A 16,839-nucleotide genomic window follows, 5' to 3' on the forward strand; every position below is an offset into this window, starting at 1 on the left:
CCAACAATATGCTGCATACAAGAAACACACTTAATTCAAAAGGAAACTCATAGACTGAAAGTTAAAGGGTGGAAAACAATACTCCATGTGACAGGACCCCGAAAAAAAGCAGGAGTAGCTATTCTCTTGGCAGATCAAGTAGATTTAAAACCAACACTGATTAAGAGAGATGAAGAAGGACATGACATCCTTGTAAAGTGAAGAATCCAAGAGGAAGAGATGACAATCATAAATATCTATGCACCAAACACTAGTGCACTCAACTATATAAAACAAATACTAATGGACATGAAAAGTCATATATGCACTAACACAATTGTAGTGGGGGACCTCAACACCCCACTGTCATAAATAGATAGATCAACTAGACTAAAAATAAGTAATGAAATACTGGAACTCAATCGAACTCTTGAACAAATGAACTTAACAGATATTTACAGAGTCTTCCACCCCACAAAATCAGAATACAGATTCTTCTCAGCTGCACATGGGTCATTCTCCAAAATAGATCACATACTCACACATAGAACATGTTTAAGTAAGTGCAAAGGAATTGAAGTTATCCCCTGTACATTATCAGACCATAGTGCAATGAAATTGGAGATCCATAGCAAAAGAAACTCAAAAAATTTCATAAACATGTGGAAATTGAGCGACACACTTCTGAATAACCAATGGGTCACAGAGGAAATTAAAGAAGAAATCAGACAATTTCTTCAATTAAATGACAATGACAATACAACATATCGGAATCTATGGGACACAATGAAAGCTGTTTTATGAGGGAAATTTATAGCAGTGAATACGAATATTAGGAAAACAGAATGATCTCAATTAAACAACCTGATGCTGAACCTGAAGCTTCTAGAAAAAGAAGAGCAGGACAACCCCAAAGCTCATACAAGGGAGGAAATTATAAAGATCAGAGGAGAAATCAATGCAATGGAGACTAAGAGAATGATACAAAAAATCAATGAAGCCAAGAGTTGGTTCTTCAAAAGAATCAAGAAAATTGACAAACCCTTAGCCAACCTTGTCAGAAAAAGGAAAGAAAAGGCCCAAATCCATGCAATTAGGAATGAAAAGGGTGAAATGACAACAGACCCAACAGAAATCCAGAGGATCGTCAATACCTACTTCCAGAACCTATACACCAATAAGATGGACAACACAGTAGAAATGGACAGATTCCTAGATACATATGAATTACCAAAGTTGAACGAAGAAGACCAAAATATTCTGAACAACCCAATATCAACCAATGAAATAGAAAATGTAATTAAAAATTTATCAACTAAGAAAAGCCCGGGCCCTGATGGCTTCACTGCTGAATTCTACAAGACATTTAGAGAGGAACTGCTGCCACTACTGTTTCAACTCTTCAATGAAATTGAAAGGGAAGCAATACTCCTGAATTCATTCCTGGAAGCAAGCATCACCTTGATCCCCAAAGCAGAGAAAGACCCAACTGAAAAAGACAACTATAGGCCAATCTCACTAATGAACATAGATGCAAAAATCCTTAATAAGATAATGGCAAACAGAATGCAGAAGATCATCAAGGAGATCATACACCCTGATCAAGTGGGATTCATCCCAGGGATGCAGGGATGGTTCAATATACAAAAATCAATCAATGTAATACACTATATCAATAAAGCCAAGGACAAAAACCATATAATTATCTCAATAGACGCAGAAAAAGCATTTGACAAAACCCAATGTGCATTTAAGATAAAAACCCTACAAAAAATTGGAATAGATGGTCTCTACCTCAAACTGATAGAAGCCATCTATGAAAAACCAACAGCCCATATCATACTAAATGGTCACAAAGTGAAATCTTTCACACTAAAATCAGGAACAAGACAAGGATGTCCACTGTCACCACTCTTGTTCAATAGAGTTCTGGAAAATTAGCCACAGCAATCAGACAAGAGAAAGAAATAAAAGGAATAAAGATAGGAAATGAAGAAGTCAAATTGTCATTATTTGCAGATGACATGATACTCTATATAGAAGACCCCAAGAACTCCACCAAAAGTCTTCTAGACTTAATAACCAAATTCAGTCAAGTAGCTGGTTACAAGGTTAACACACAAAAATCAATAGCATTCCTCTACACCAATGACAGACTCACTGAGAGAGAAATAGGGCAAATAATTCCTTTCACAATAGCATCCAAAAAACTGAAATACCTAGGAATCATCCTAATGAAAGAAATCAAAGACCTCTTCTCTGAAAACTATGGCATTCTGAAAAGAGAGATTGAAGATGATATCAGAAAATGGACAGACATCCCCTGCTCCTGGGTAGGAAGGATTAATATAGTGAAAATGGCCATACTTCCAAAACTGCTGTATAGATTTAATGCAATTCCAATTGAGATCACAGCAGCATACTTCATAGACCTTGAGAAAACAATCCAAAAATTCATTTGGAGCAAGAAGAGGCCCAGAATAGCAAAAGCAATTCTAGGTAACAGAGACATGGCAGGGGGTATCACAATCCCCAACCTGCAACTATACTACAAAGCTACTGTGATAAAAACAGCATGGTACTGGCAAAGAAACAGACTTGAGGACCAGTGGAACAGATTAGAAGATGCAGAAACAATGCCAGACACACTCAGCCTTCTCATCTTTGACAAAGGAGCCAAACACCCTCACTGGAGGAAAGATAGCCTCTTTAATAAATGGTGCTGGAAAAATTGGGCTTCAACTTGCCAAAGATTAAAACTAGACCTATATCTCTCACCATGCACTAAACTAAAATCAAAATGGATTAAAGATCTAAATATTAAAATAGAAACTCTGAACCAGTTGGAACAGAGGTTAAGTAGAACCCTTGAAGACATTGGTGTAGGAAAAGATTTTATGAACAAAACCTCAGTTGCCCGTAAACTAGCACAAACAATCAACAAATGGGATCTCTTCTTATTAAAAGGCTTCTGCACAGCAAGAGAAATCACCAGCAGTGTGAAGAGAACCCACAATGTGGAAAAAAATCCTCATCTGCTGTTCCTCAGACACAGGCCTACTATCTCAAATCTATAAAGAACTTAAACAGATCAGACCTCCCAAATTTAAAGACCCAATCCAAAAATGGGCATCTGAAATGAACACACATTTCTCACACAAAGAAGTAGAAATACCAAATAAATACATGAAAAAATGTTCAACATCTCTGGTCATTTGAGAGATGCAAATGAAAACAACGCTGAGATTCCACTTCACTCCAGAAAGAATGGCTGCTATCATGAAATCAAGCAATAACAAATGCTGTCTGGGCTGTGGGGAAAGAGGAACCCTGCTCCACTGCTGGTGGGAGTGTAGACTGGTGCAAGCACTGTGGAAATCAGTATGGAGAGACCTCAAAGAACTAGGACTGAAAGTCCCATTTGACCCCACTATTCCACTGCTGGGGATCTTCCCCAAAGAATTAAAAGAATTATACCACAGTGATATATGTGCACCCATGTTCATAGCAGCACAGTTTGTAATAGCTAAAACTTGGAAACAGCCCAAATGCCCATCAACTGGAGACTGGATAAAGAAAATGTGGTTTCTTTATAAAATGGAGTGCTACTCAGCCATAAAAAATGAGAAATTAGAGACATTTATAGCTATGTGGATGCACATTGAGGGAATACTCTTCAGTGAAATAAATAGGACACACATGTGTAAATACTGAATAGTTTCTCTGGTGTGAGAAACTGAAAGTGTAAATAAGGACTAAATGTATAATAGGTCATGTGAAATAGGAAGCAAAGGGGCAAAGGGGAAGGAAGTGGGAAGGCTAGGGGAAAGGATAGAAGGGAATGGGTTTAATATGAGAAAATGGAAAAATAGGAACAAAATCTTAGTAAATAGGGAGGACTGGAGGGGTTGAAGGGAGGGCTGGGCAAGGGTGAAAAATAAGAACCAAGAGAGACTATGTAAAGGTGCAAATTTCCAATGAATAATGTCATTATGTTGTATACCTAAAATGTACCAATGATTACAATGAATAATCGAAAATGTAAAATAGGTAGAAAAGGTCCAAAGGGGTAGGGGTAGTGGGAGGGGCAGGGGGAAGGAAAGAAGGGAAAGGAAAAAAATGATGAGAAATGGAAAAAATGGAAATAAAGTCTTTGTAAATAGGGAAGGGTGGAGGACATGAAGGGAGGGCTAGGAATGGGAAAAAAATAAGAACCAAGATGCATTATGTAAAGGTACAGTTCCCAATGAGAAATGTAATTGTGTTGTATACCTACAATGTACCAATAAAAGAATTTAATACAAAAAAAAAAAAAGATCATTGTAAAAGATGGTTCAAGATGGTAACACTGAACTCCCAGACCTACCATCAGCAAGGGCAGAACCATCTGATACCAGCTGCCCCTGACATGGTACAATGAGCAGTATCCAGAGCTTCATAGTCAGCCTCACCAAAGAATGACTTAGCTCATTCCAATCCCTGTGTCTGATGAGCACTTACAGGAAATTGGGAGCTCTGATGACATCCTAAAGAATGCCAAGGTGAAGTACTGAGCCAATCCTGAGCATTGAGACCCTGTAGGACAAATGAAAAGAAAAGGCAGGAAGAAGAATCTGGAGAGATAGACAAATGAACCCAATGTAACTGGTGGCCCTTGCCATGAATTCTAATTCAAATTAGTCGAATAAGAAAAGATATTTTTGAGATAATAAGAAAAATCAGAACACATTTAAAATTAAATAACAGTTTTATTGATAATTTTATTTTGATATTGTGCCTATGCTTTAATAGATGTCCAGAAATAGCCACCCTGCAGCTGACTCAGTAGGAAGAAAATGAAGGGGTGGAAATGCTTCTGTGCTGGCTGGAGATCCCCTCCTCCAGCACTCAGCTCTGGGGAGGAGCAGTGCCAACCCTCTCACAGACATCTCTTGAATGAGCTGAGAAAGGCCTGAGAAATGAGTGTGAGCATCCAGGAGGGATCTTAGTGGGAGGCCTCAAGACTGTATCACCCTAAACCCTTGTTACTAACAGCCTTCACCCCACTTTGCACCAAGCCTGCTTATTTCTCTCTCCTTGAGGACAACCCATTCAGGAATGGAAAGGTCCATGGCAGAGGTGGTCCTACAGACTACTGACTCAGTGAGGACTGAGGACTGAGGAGAGGGGGACTGAAGCAAGCCCTGCTGGGTAGAAATCTTGACCTGTCAGAGGAGGTCCCAGTCCATGCCCAGTATGGGTATAATCAGTGGGGAAATGTCTTCTGGTATTTACAACCCCAAATGTGTTCCTGGGGTTTTGGATGGGCCCTGATGGATTGAGGGTGGACAACCTCCCCCTAATGTCTGCACATAATGGGGAAAATATATGCATGCTGGATGGAGAGCAGAGCAGTGGGAGGACAAGAAGGCTGCTTCTGCAAGGGAATATGACAAGGGGAGAGCCTGTGGTGACTAGCAATGGGCTGAAGAGGCAAGAAGGAACAGAAATGGCCAGTAAAGATGTCACTATTTGAACACCGTAATGAAGCCCACTCTCTTCTCCTTTGTGTCAGACTCCTCTAGAGGCTGACCCCAAACACTGCTGAGCCCATGGATACTTCAGTAGAACTCAGGGAGGGTGACTTTTCTCATCTGGCCATACAGGAGCCATGCAGATATGGTTTTTAAGGACAATGAGACCAAGGAAATCACAGAACTCCTGGGGAGTGCTGGAGTTGAGGGACTGAGGTAATTCTATGTGGTCTCAAGGGTAGAAAGATCCAGCTGACATCTGAGCTGTCCATGCCATTGTATTATGCTCTGTGGGGAACATGGATGATAGAAAATCCAGACACTGGTCTCAGACAAGCATGGATTCATGTCCAGAGATGACATCTGGTGGGAATGAAAGTAGCCAATGTCACACTAGGATATGAATGATATAGTACAGGAGGAAGAGGCTGACCTGGCTAAGGAAAAGCAACCTAGTTTATCCTCATTCCTTCCCTGGAAGAAAGAGAGCTGAGCAAGATGGCATCAAACTCTCTAACAATCTCAACCTCCTCTCCAGAGAAACTTGAACAACTCTCCACACACAGAAATACTTCAAGGACCTAAGGGAACTAGGTGAGAGATCACTGATTATGGTAAAACAATAGGAAAATGCATAGAAGAGTGTAGGAAAGACATTTGGATGTCATCTCTGTCACCCTATCCCCAACTTCAGGCAGAGGAATGTACCATTTACACAGGAGAAAGAAATGGAAGTGAGAATTGGACTTTTCTTTGAACCCATAATTCTAGGCCACTGCAGTAAAACCCAGCACTAGGCAGACTTCTGGGGCCCTGACTCCTTGCTGGTATACACTGAGTATTTTCCCACCCTGGTGTCAGACAGGAAGCTGCAGACCCCATGAAATAGGCTCCAGTTCTGGCCCATATCACTATCAGCAGCCACAGTGACCTTGGAATCTGAATAACCACAGTGACAGACCTCAGCAGCCAGTGGGCTGCTGTGCAAAAGTTCACCCAGTGCCACACCTGCCACAGCCACCCTGGGCTTAGCGTGTCCTATAGCAGTTTGTCTTAGTTACTTTTCTCTCATTGCTGAGACAAAATACCCAACATCCAAAAGTTAAAGGGGGAAAGGTTTATTTAGCTCACAGTTTGTAGAGGTTTCAGTCCATAATCAGCTGGCTCCAAGGCAGGTTGGCATGGCAGAGGGGCATCAGTTCATGGTGGCAGAAGATAGCAAAAGCAACAAGCGACAAGACAAGCCTCTTTCTGTCCTTTATATTGTATCCAGGCTACTGGGATTAAGGTGGTGCCAAATCAATCAGTGTACTTATTCAGTAATCACACACCCTTAATCTCAACACCACACACTCCAGATTCAGCCACCTCTTACTTGGGGAGACATCTAGACCCAAACTATCACACAGTTATAATGGCTGTAAAAACCACAGGCTTAGGGACCTCACCTATCACCTGCTCAGGATCTCTGGACAGGCTTACTGTTGAAGGACATTCCCAAAGTCAGACTATGCAAACAGAGTGAGGCTAATACCTGCTGTGTGATTTCAGGTAAGGCACTGAGACTCAAACCACCTCCTTCAATTTCTTCATCTGTGAAAAGAAGGCAACACCCACCACTCAGTTATAAGATAGAAATGTATAAAACTTGCCTGACATAGAGAAGACATAGCCCCAGTCAAGGCTTGTGGAATAAATACATGCATGCATGAATGACTCTGCCCTTGGGTAAGGCTGGTCTTCCTTTCCCATGGCTGGCTACCTTGGATGTGAGGCCCTGGGAGCTCCCGAGATGCTGTCACTCATGGCCATCACAGCCCTGTGGCATTTGCAGAGCCCGTGGTCTGCCTTGCTGAATCAGTTGGATAGTCTGGAGGCTGAATTTATGTCTCTGGCCACCCTGAGGATTCTCCCATAGTTCCAGGCTTCTGTGCACTTCAGCTAGACATTGCCTTAAATTTATGCTGCCAGATTTCATTAGGGCCTCAGTTTGCTAGACCCATTAAAGGTTGAGAGAGAAGGAGAGGGTGCTTTGGAAATGGAGTGTGAAATAAGGTAAGGAAAAGTTTAATGGTGCTCGAATCAAGTCTGTAAAGTCCCTTATTAATAGGTATTTTATTCCTTGTCACACTGCTTATTAAATGCCTCCCTGCTGTGATGCCTCTGCACCCTGCCCAAAGCCCAGCGGCTTCTTTGCTGCACCCGATGGTGCCTACGTCTTTGGGCTCTCACAATACCCTTCCTCTCATCCAGGGCTGCTCGCTGTCCCAGAAGGTGAGCACAGTGAACTCTAAACGAAACTGTCCCAAAATGGGTAAAAGAGGGGCTGTCCTATGGAGCAGGACTTTAATCTGCAGGGATACAGAGAGAAACTGCAAAAGCCCAAACCACCAGCTCTGGAGGTGAGAATGAGTTCAGTTGGGTTAAGGTGTTAGAAGAGGGACAGGATCATGATGGAGCCTAAGAAACAGGGAGAAGAGTGAGAGGAATTGCCCTGGCATCAGGAGGGAGGTGAGGCTTGGCACAGATGCACATTTTCTCCTGGTGGGATGCTAGGCCCCTTTTGGGCAGCTAGACCATAACCTGCCCTTGGCCCAGTGAGTGACCTACTCCGAGGTCATTACACTTGGCCCATCTTGAATCTCACAAATGTTCTGGATCCCATCTGGATCAGATCCTCCTTGCCTAGAACATGTTCAGGGTGATACATGCCAACTCTCCAGCCTGGTAATGTCACCAGCTTCAGGGTTGTGTTCCTCAGTGTGATGGCAGCCAACTGAGCCAAGGTCTACACACAAGGAAGTGTGCTGAGTAGGGTCAGCCTCCCTGGGTATAGCTAACTCTGCTGTTCTGACCAAATGGAGGCCCAAGACTACTGCCTGTGTCTTAGTCACTTATCTCATTGCTGAGACAAAATACCTAACATGAACAAGTTAAAAGAAAGGCTTTTTTAGCTCATGGTTTGAAGAGCTTTCAGTCTATAATCAGGTGACTCCAAAGCAGGGTAGCATCACAGAGGAGAAACAGTTCATGGCAGGAAGAAGGTAGCAAAGCAAGCAAGGGAGGACCACAGCTCTTCCATATATATATATATATCTCCTTTTATTGGTACATTTTAGGTATACAATATAATGACATTCATCACTGGAAATTTGCATCTTTACATACCTTCTTAATTCTTATTTTCCCCCTTCCCCTGCCCTCCCTTCAACCCCTCCATCACTCCCTATTTACAAAGAATTTGTTTCCATTTTTTTATTTTCTCATATTGATTCCATACCCTTCTTTCCTTTCCCCTACACCTCCTACTTCCCCTTCCCCTTTGTCCCTTTTCTTTCTATTTCACATTATCTATTATACCTTTTAGTCCTTATTGACACTTTCAGTTTCTCACACTAGAGAATAGTTATTTGGTATTTACACATGTGTGTCTTATTTATTTCACTTAAGATGATGGCCTCAATGTGCATGCATTTAGCTATAAATGTCTCTAGTTTCTCATTTTTGATGGCCGAGTAGTACTCCATTTTATTTTTTTAAAAACACATTTTCTTTATCCAGTCTCCAGTTGATGATCATTTGGGCTGTTTCAAGTTTTAGCTATTACAAAATGTGCTGCTAGGAACATGGGTGCACATATATCACTGTGGCATGATTTTTTTAATTCTTTGGGGAAGATACCCAGCAGGGGAATAGCTGGGTCAAATGGGACTTCTAGTCCTAGTTCTCTGAGGTATCTCCATACTGAATTCCACAGTGGTTACACCAGTCTACACTCCCACCAGCAGTGGAGAAGGGTTCCTTTTCCCCCAACAGCCCTCCCAGCATTTGTTATTGCTTGATTTCATGATAACAGCCATTCTTTCTGGAGTGAGGTGGAATCTCAGCATTGTTTTCATTTGCATCTCTCCAATGACCAATAATGTTGAACATTTTTTCATATGTTTATTTTCCATTTCTACTTCTTTGTACGAGAAATGTCTGTTCATTTCAGATGTCCATATTTGGATTGGGTCTTTAAATTTAAGGTCTAATTTTTTTAAGTTCTTTATATATTCTAGATAGTAGACCTTTGTCTGAGGGACCACTGGTGAAAATTTTTTCCCACATTGTGGGTTGTCTCTTCACACTGCTGGTGGTTTCTCTTGCTGTGTAGAAGCTTTTTAATAAGAAGAGATCCCACTTGTTGATTGTTTGTGCTAGTTCACAGGCAACTGAGGTTTTGTTCATAAAATCTTTTCCTACACCAATGTCTTCAAGAGTTCTACCTAAACTCTGTTCCAGCCAGTTCAGCATTTCTGTTTTAATATTTAGATCTTTAATCCATTTTGATTTTAGTTGAGTGCATGGTGAGAGATATAGGTCTAGTTTTAGTCTTTGGCAAGCTGAAATCCATTTTCTCCAGCACCATTTATTAAAGAGGCTATCTTTCCTCCAATGAGGATGTTTGGCTCCTTTGTCAAAGATGAGCTGGCTGAGTGTGTCTGGAGTTGTTTCTGCATCTTCTAATCTGTTCCACTGGTCCTCAGGTCTGTTTCTATGCCAGTACCATGCTGTTTTTATCACAGTAGCTTTGTAGTATAGTTTCAAGTTGGGGGTTGTAATACCCTCTGCCATGTCCTGTTACCTAGAATTGCTTTTGCTATTCTGGGCCTCTTCTTCCTCCAAATGAATTTTTGGATTGTTTTCTCAAGGACTATGAAGTATGCTGCTGGGATTTCAATTGGAATTGCAATTAAATCTCTATACCAGTTTTGGGAGTATGGCCATTTTCACTGTGTTGATCCTTCCTATCCAGGAGCAAGGGACATCTTTTCATTTTCTGATATCATCTTCAATCTCTCTTTTTAGAGTGCTATAGTTTTCAGAGGAGAGGTCTTTGATTTCTTTTGTTAGGTTGATTCCTAGGTATTTCAGTTTTTTGGATGCTATTGTGAAAGGAATTGTTTGCCCTTTTTCTCTCTCAGTGAGTCTGTTGTTCGTTTAGAGGAAAGTTATTGATTTTTATGTGTTGACCTTGTATCCAGCTACTTTACTGAATTTGGTTATGAAGTCTAGAAGACTTTTGGTGGAGTTCTTGGGGTCTTCTATATAGAGTATCATGTCATCTGCAAATAATGACAATTTGACTTCTTCATTTCCTATCTTTATTCCTTTTACTTCTTTCTCTTGTCTAATTGCTGTGGCTAATGTTTCCAAAACTATATAGAACAGGAGTGGTGATAGTGGGCATCCTTGTCTTGTTCCTGATTTTAGTGTGAAGGGTTTCAGTTTTTGACCATTTAGTATGATATTGCATGTTGGATCTTCATAGATGGCTTTTATGAGATTGAGGTAGAGACCATCTATTCCAATTTTTTGTAGGGTTTTTATCATAAATGTGTGTTGGATTTTGTCAAATGCCTTTTCTGCATCTATTGAGATGATCATATGGGTTTTGTCCTTGGCTCTATTGATATAGTGTATTACACTGATTGATTTTCGTGTGTTGAACCATCCCTGCATCCCTGGGATGAATCCCACTTGGTCAGGGTGTATGATCTTCTTGATGATCTTCTGCATTCTATTTGCCAGTATCTTATTAAGGATTTTTGCATCTATGTTCATTAGTGAGATTGGCCTACAGTTCTCTTTTTCTGTTGGGTCTTTCCCTGCGTTGGGGATCAAGGTGATGCTTGATTCCAGGAATGAATTTGGGAGTATTGCTTCCATTTCCATTTCATTGAAGAGTTTAAACAGTAGTGGCAGCAGTTCCTCTCTAAATGTCTTGTAGAATTCAGTGGTGAAGCCATCAGGACCCAGGCTTTTCTTAGTTGGTAAGTTTTTAATTATGTTTTCAAGTTCATTGATTGATATTGCTTTATTTAGAATTTTTAGGTCTTCTTTCTTCAACTTTGGTAATTCATACATATCTAGGAATCTGTCCATTTCTTCTGTGTTTTCCATCTTATTGGTGTATAGGTTCTCAAAGTAGGTATTGATGATCCTCTGGATTTCTGCTGGGTCTGTTGTAATTTCATCCTTTTCATTCCTAATTGCATGGATTAGGGCTTTTTCTTTCCTTTTTCTGATAAGGTTGGCTAAAGGTTTGTCAATTTTGTTTATTCTTTCAGAGAACCAACTCTTGGCTTCATTTTTTCTTTTTTGTGTTGTTCTCTTAGTCTACATTGCATTGATTTCTGCCATGATCTTTATAATTTCCTCCCTTGTATGAGCTTTGGGTTTGTCCTGCTCTTCTTTTTCTAGAAGCTTGAGGTGCAGCATCAGGTTGTTTAATTGGGCTTGCTCTGTTTTCCTAATATGATGATTCACTGCTATGAATTTCCCTTGTAAGACTGCTTTCATTGTGTCCCATAGATTCCTATATGTTGTATTGTCATTTAATTGAAGGAACTGTCTGATTTCTTCTTTAATTTCCCCTGTGACCCATTGGTTATTCAGAAGTGTGTTGTTCAATTTCCATGTGTTTATGAAGTTTTTGCAGTTTCTTTTGCTGTTTATCTCCAATTTCATCTCACTATGGTCTGATAATATACAGGGGATAACTTCAATTGCTTTGCACTTACCTAAATGTGTTCTATGAGTGAGTATGTTGTCTATTTTTTAGAACGACCCATGTGCTGCTGTAAAGAATGTGTATTCTGATTTTGTGGGGTAGAATACTCTGTAAACATCTGTTAAATTCATTTGTTCAAGAGTTTTATTGAGTTCTAGTATTTTGTTGCTTCCTTTTTGTCTAGTTTATCTATCTATTTGTGACAATGGGGTATTGAGGTCCCCCACTGCTATTTCCTTAGTGCTTATATGATTTTTCATGTCTGTTAGTATTTGTTTTATATAGTTGGGTGCACTAGTGTTTGGTGCATAGATATTTATGATTGTCATCTCTTCCTCTTGGATTGTTCCTTTTATAAGGATGTAGTGTCCTTCTTTGTCTCTCTTAATCAGTGGACCACAGGTCTTTCTATCCCATTTATCTTATCCAGGCTACTTAGGATAGTAGCACTCATACCCTTAGTCCTAGTGCCCTTGATCCTAGCATTGCACCATGAGTCAATCTCAGTGTCACACACTCTAGATCAAGCTACCTCTGAAAAAGCCCCATCTATGACTGCATGACAATTTGGGGGAACATCTAGATAAAAATCATAACAGTTTGCTCTGGGATCTTTCCACTGGGACAGCCAACCAGTGTGGCAGTCAATATGCTGACTCTGGGTATCTCTCATTGCTGGGACAAAATACCTGACACCCAAAGTTAAAAGAGGAAAGATTTACTTTACCTCACAGTATGTAGAAGTTTCAGTCTATATCCTGGTTCCAAGGCAGGGCAGTATGGCAGAGAATAAACAGTTCACAGAGGGGCAGACAGAAGCTGCAGCAGTGAGCCTCCTTTTATATTCCATCCAAGATAGAAGCCCATTGTTGCTGCCACTCAAACCCAAGGTGGGGCTTCTGTCTTTAATAAATCAATTCAGCCACCCAAGAAATATGCTAAACCAATCACTGGACTAATCCAGTATCACACATCCTTAATCCAGTATCATACACCCATGATCCAGCCACCTTCCAAAAGCCCCACTTATGGGCACACGAGGCTTTGGAGGGACATCTAGATAGAAGCCTGATACTGGGCTACACAGAGATTCATGAGATTGCTAGACTGAGTTTCCAAAAGCAAATGGAAAGTACCATGAGATCAGAGGAGAAAAGAGCCTGGAGCTGTCCTGGGGCCTGAGGGGTGGCAGTTAGGCAGGAAAAATCCAAAACTCCTGGGGTTGATAGGCAACACAGAGCTACCAAGATCACTTTGCTGCCAGTGCTCTGAGTGGCACCCAACTTGGCCCCCAGCTACCTGATCAGACACTGCATTCCAGCCCTGCACTGTGCTTGCTTTTCTGCCAACACTTGCCCAGGGCAGGTTAATGGAGCACATAGAATCTGTATCACACTTAAAACCCAAGCTGGTCTCAAGGGGAGAGAGCTTCTTTGGGCCCTGGGTTCAGCCCAGGCTAACCATCTATTAGCCAGTTTCCCTGGACATTGAGAAATGTTATGACTGTCTGATGCCTGCCATTAGTGTATAGAGAGGGGAAGATGTAGGGCTACAGGGGTGTCAAAGACCCCAGGACCAGGGATACAGTTCTAACAACATCCTGACATGACAATAATCATAATACTGAACACTTACAAGTTGCTTTGCATGTCACCTGTGTTTTAGCTACCTTAACCCACGAGATAGGTTCAATAGTGAATCCCACATGACAAATGAGGAAGTAGCCACAGGGGGGTTAAATAATTCACCTAATATCACATGCCTATAAAGTGGCAGAGTTGTGATTTGAACCAAGGCAGAAAGACTCCAGAATCCCATTCTTAATTCAAGTCCATACCATCCCAAGGCTTTGCCTCATAGCTGGCCACTCTTCAGCACTGCAAAGTCAATTAGTAGGCAGAGTTGTAGTGGGGCAGTGTTATGACTGGAATAAAAAATGCTCATTGTTTTGAAGGCTTGGTTGCCAGCTGATGAGCTTTGGGAAGTGATTGATCTGAGGGCTTTAACTTCCTCAGGTAGATTAATACATGATGAGGTCATTAGCTGAATGGGTCTATTAGAAGGTGGAGTCTAATCAGATGAAGTGAGTCACTGGGGATGTGCCTTTGAAGGATATATCCTGTCCCTGGGCCCTTCCTCTGTCTCTGTCTTTCTACCCCCCCCCCCACCTACTTCCCAGCTACCATGATATGAGCAGCTTTCTTCCACCACACTCTTCCACCAAATGTTCAGCCTCACTACAGGCCTACAAGCAATGGAGCCAGCTTACCATGGAGTAAAAGCTCTGAAACCATGAGTCAAAGTAAACCCTTCCTCCTTTTAGGTTGTTTATGTAAGTTTTTTTTCTCAGCAATGTAAAGCTAGCTAGCAGTCAGATGTAAAGGGCCTGGAGATACCTAAAACAAATGTCTTTGAGGGTCCTCCCTACCTGGCCCCTCTTAGCTCAAACAGGATTTCATATGAATATTTTCAGGTGGGAGCAAGATAACTTACGGCCTGCTTCCTTGGCCACAGCCCTGACTATGGCCTCTCATAGGGGCATCTTCAGTTCTCCAGGAGATACACATTCCTTCTAAAAGGTGAAAAGACTTAGATTTCTGCCAGCAGCTCTTTGTTCTTACCATGATTTCACTCTTTGATATGGTAGCACCACTATAAGGAGCCATGGACTGAACCCTAGCATGAGATAGGCATGCCAAGGGCTCTATGAAGGACCTTGTGACTCAGCCTCAGAATCGCTGCTCTCATTCAGGTCCAGGAAACATAAATGATCAAAGTAAGCTTGCACAGGCAGCACAGGAGCAAATAGGATTGGAAATAAGGCCTCCATCAATCCAAAGCCCATACTCTCTCAGCCACACAAAAGTGTTACAGAGACTCTGGGGAGAATCTAGCTAGAGGAGTGATTGAAGTGATTGCTAAGATGAAGTGATTCCCTATGGCAATGGCCCAGGCTTCCTGAAATGCGTGGTTGAAGATTAAAGCAGGCCTGCAGAGGCAACAGCCAAGCAGGATCCTATACAGTTGTCCTTAGATATGGTTGCTCCAGCCACTGTTTTGTCCCTCCCAGATGGCTTGTTTAGATTAGGGAAAAATGAGTCACTAACAGACTAGTCTGTCTTTCCTCTGTCCTTTACAGGAATTCCCGCACAGACACCCTTTTTTGTCTTTTATCCTGGCTTCCTGGTTCAATCAATAGAAAGCCACAGAAGCTTCAGTTCAGGCTGGTTTTCTGAGACTGTCTCACAGCGAGGAGCTTGGTAAAGCAGTCTTCCTTAGGCTCTTGAAGTTAAAGCTGGACATTCACGCTGAGTAGTCTCTCATCCTCTGTGTCACCACAGTCACATACTGAGCCATTACTGTTACTATCATGTTGTGCTTAGCAACTTGAACCTTCCAGGTTATTTTCACATTTTTATCCCATTTAGCTCTGCCATTATACCTGAGTTACTTGTTTTCTCTGAGTTATAGCTCCCTCGGTTGTAAAGCAATGCAATTCAATACCAACCTCTTTGATCTATAATTTTATAATCATTGTAACAACCCAAGAAGGGCAAGCCAGTTATTTAAATCTCCATGTTTCAATTAAAGCAAGTAAATTTTAGAGAACTCACTCACTCCATCAACAACAGTGTGATGACCTACTAAGAGCACAGAGTAACTGAAAATAATAATAATAGCCATTATAATAGCAGCAGTTTGAATTTTTGAGCCACTACCATGTCAAGCACTGCACTAAACATTAGCTCATTTAATCCTCAGAGCAGTGGTGAGCTATTACTAAATATTGCTACCCTCAAGGAAGCTAATACTGTGACTAAAACCAGGCTCCTAATTGCTCATCATATCTCTTGCAGCTGTTTTCACCACTCTGCATTCCTTCATCCATTCCATGACTTTCTGAAGGCCTGTTTAATTTCATTCACAATACTCAGTCCTAGGAACACAGGGACACCTGAGAGACAGAGCAGCATGCACACCATGGTCCCATGCAAATAGGGGCAGTCCTCTAAAACCTGGAAATGCCAAGGTCAGGGTGGCCCAGGAAAGGGGAAACATCCACATTCTCCATCCACAGGCTTTTTCGGGTCTCAACTGGATGCTTGTTCAGCAAGGTCCACTAAAAGTCTGCTTGTCCTCATAACTCGATCTTCTTGCTACCTTGACTGTCTTTCTCTTTTCATTCCTCACAACCAGCCTTATTTCAATTTATCCACAAAAACAGAGAAAAATGACACACTTTTAATAAAGAAGAAAAGGAAGATGAGGATGAAAAAGGTGCAAAGTAGCTTACTGAATTTCAAGCTGGCATTTAAAGCTACTCATGTGATTCAAATTCATTTACTTCTCTTGAAGTTGGGTGACAAGAACATATATTTCCCCAGAAATGTTTCACACTAAAGCCATTATAAATAAGGGCCTGAAAAATTGTACTTTTATTTACACAATGATTTATGAGATTCCGCATTTTCTCCAGCTCACTGAATTCTAGGCGCTGGACAAAGTCAGCCATGTTGACACTTCAGTCCCTTGCAGTGTCATGTGAACACCAAAATTCATGTCCCTGATATCCAACCCTGTAAACCCATCTGCTCTCTGGCCTTCTTAAACTGATTGGGCTTCTGCACCCATCTCAACATGATAACAACAGAAGCATCATTACTTTACCTCCTCCTTGGCTTATTATCCACTAATACCAAACAGAGGCTCAGGAGTCTTCGGAGCCCTTTCCTCACACACCGTGGTCCTCATTCTTTTGGTCATCTGATTCTCACATTACACTGGCTTAGA

General features: G+C 41.4%; 1 pseudogene; it reads right to left on the reverse strand.

The window, feature by feature from the left end:
• The window catches only part of LOC101696426 (U3 small nucleolar RNA-associated protein NOL7 pseudogene), a 39,141-nt pseudogene extending 22,580 nt beyond the window's left edge, over window positions 1–16,561 (reverse strand).
• Between the last annotated feature and the right edge of the window lie 278 nt (window positions 16,562–16,839).

The sequence above is a fragment of the Heterocephalus glaber genome, unplaced genomic scaffold (genome assembly GCF_053883595.1).
Source record: "Heterocephalus glaber isolate CG9 unplaced genomic scaffold, H.glaber_assembly_v1.0 deba00000347, whole genome shotgun sequence".
In the NCBI taxonomy this organism is placed as follows: Eukaryota; Metazoa; Chordata; class Mammalia; order Rodentia; family Bathyergidae; genus Heterocephalus; species Heterocephalus glaber.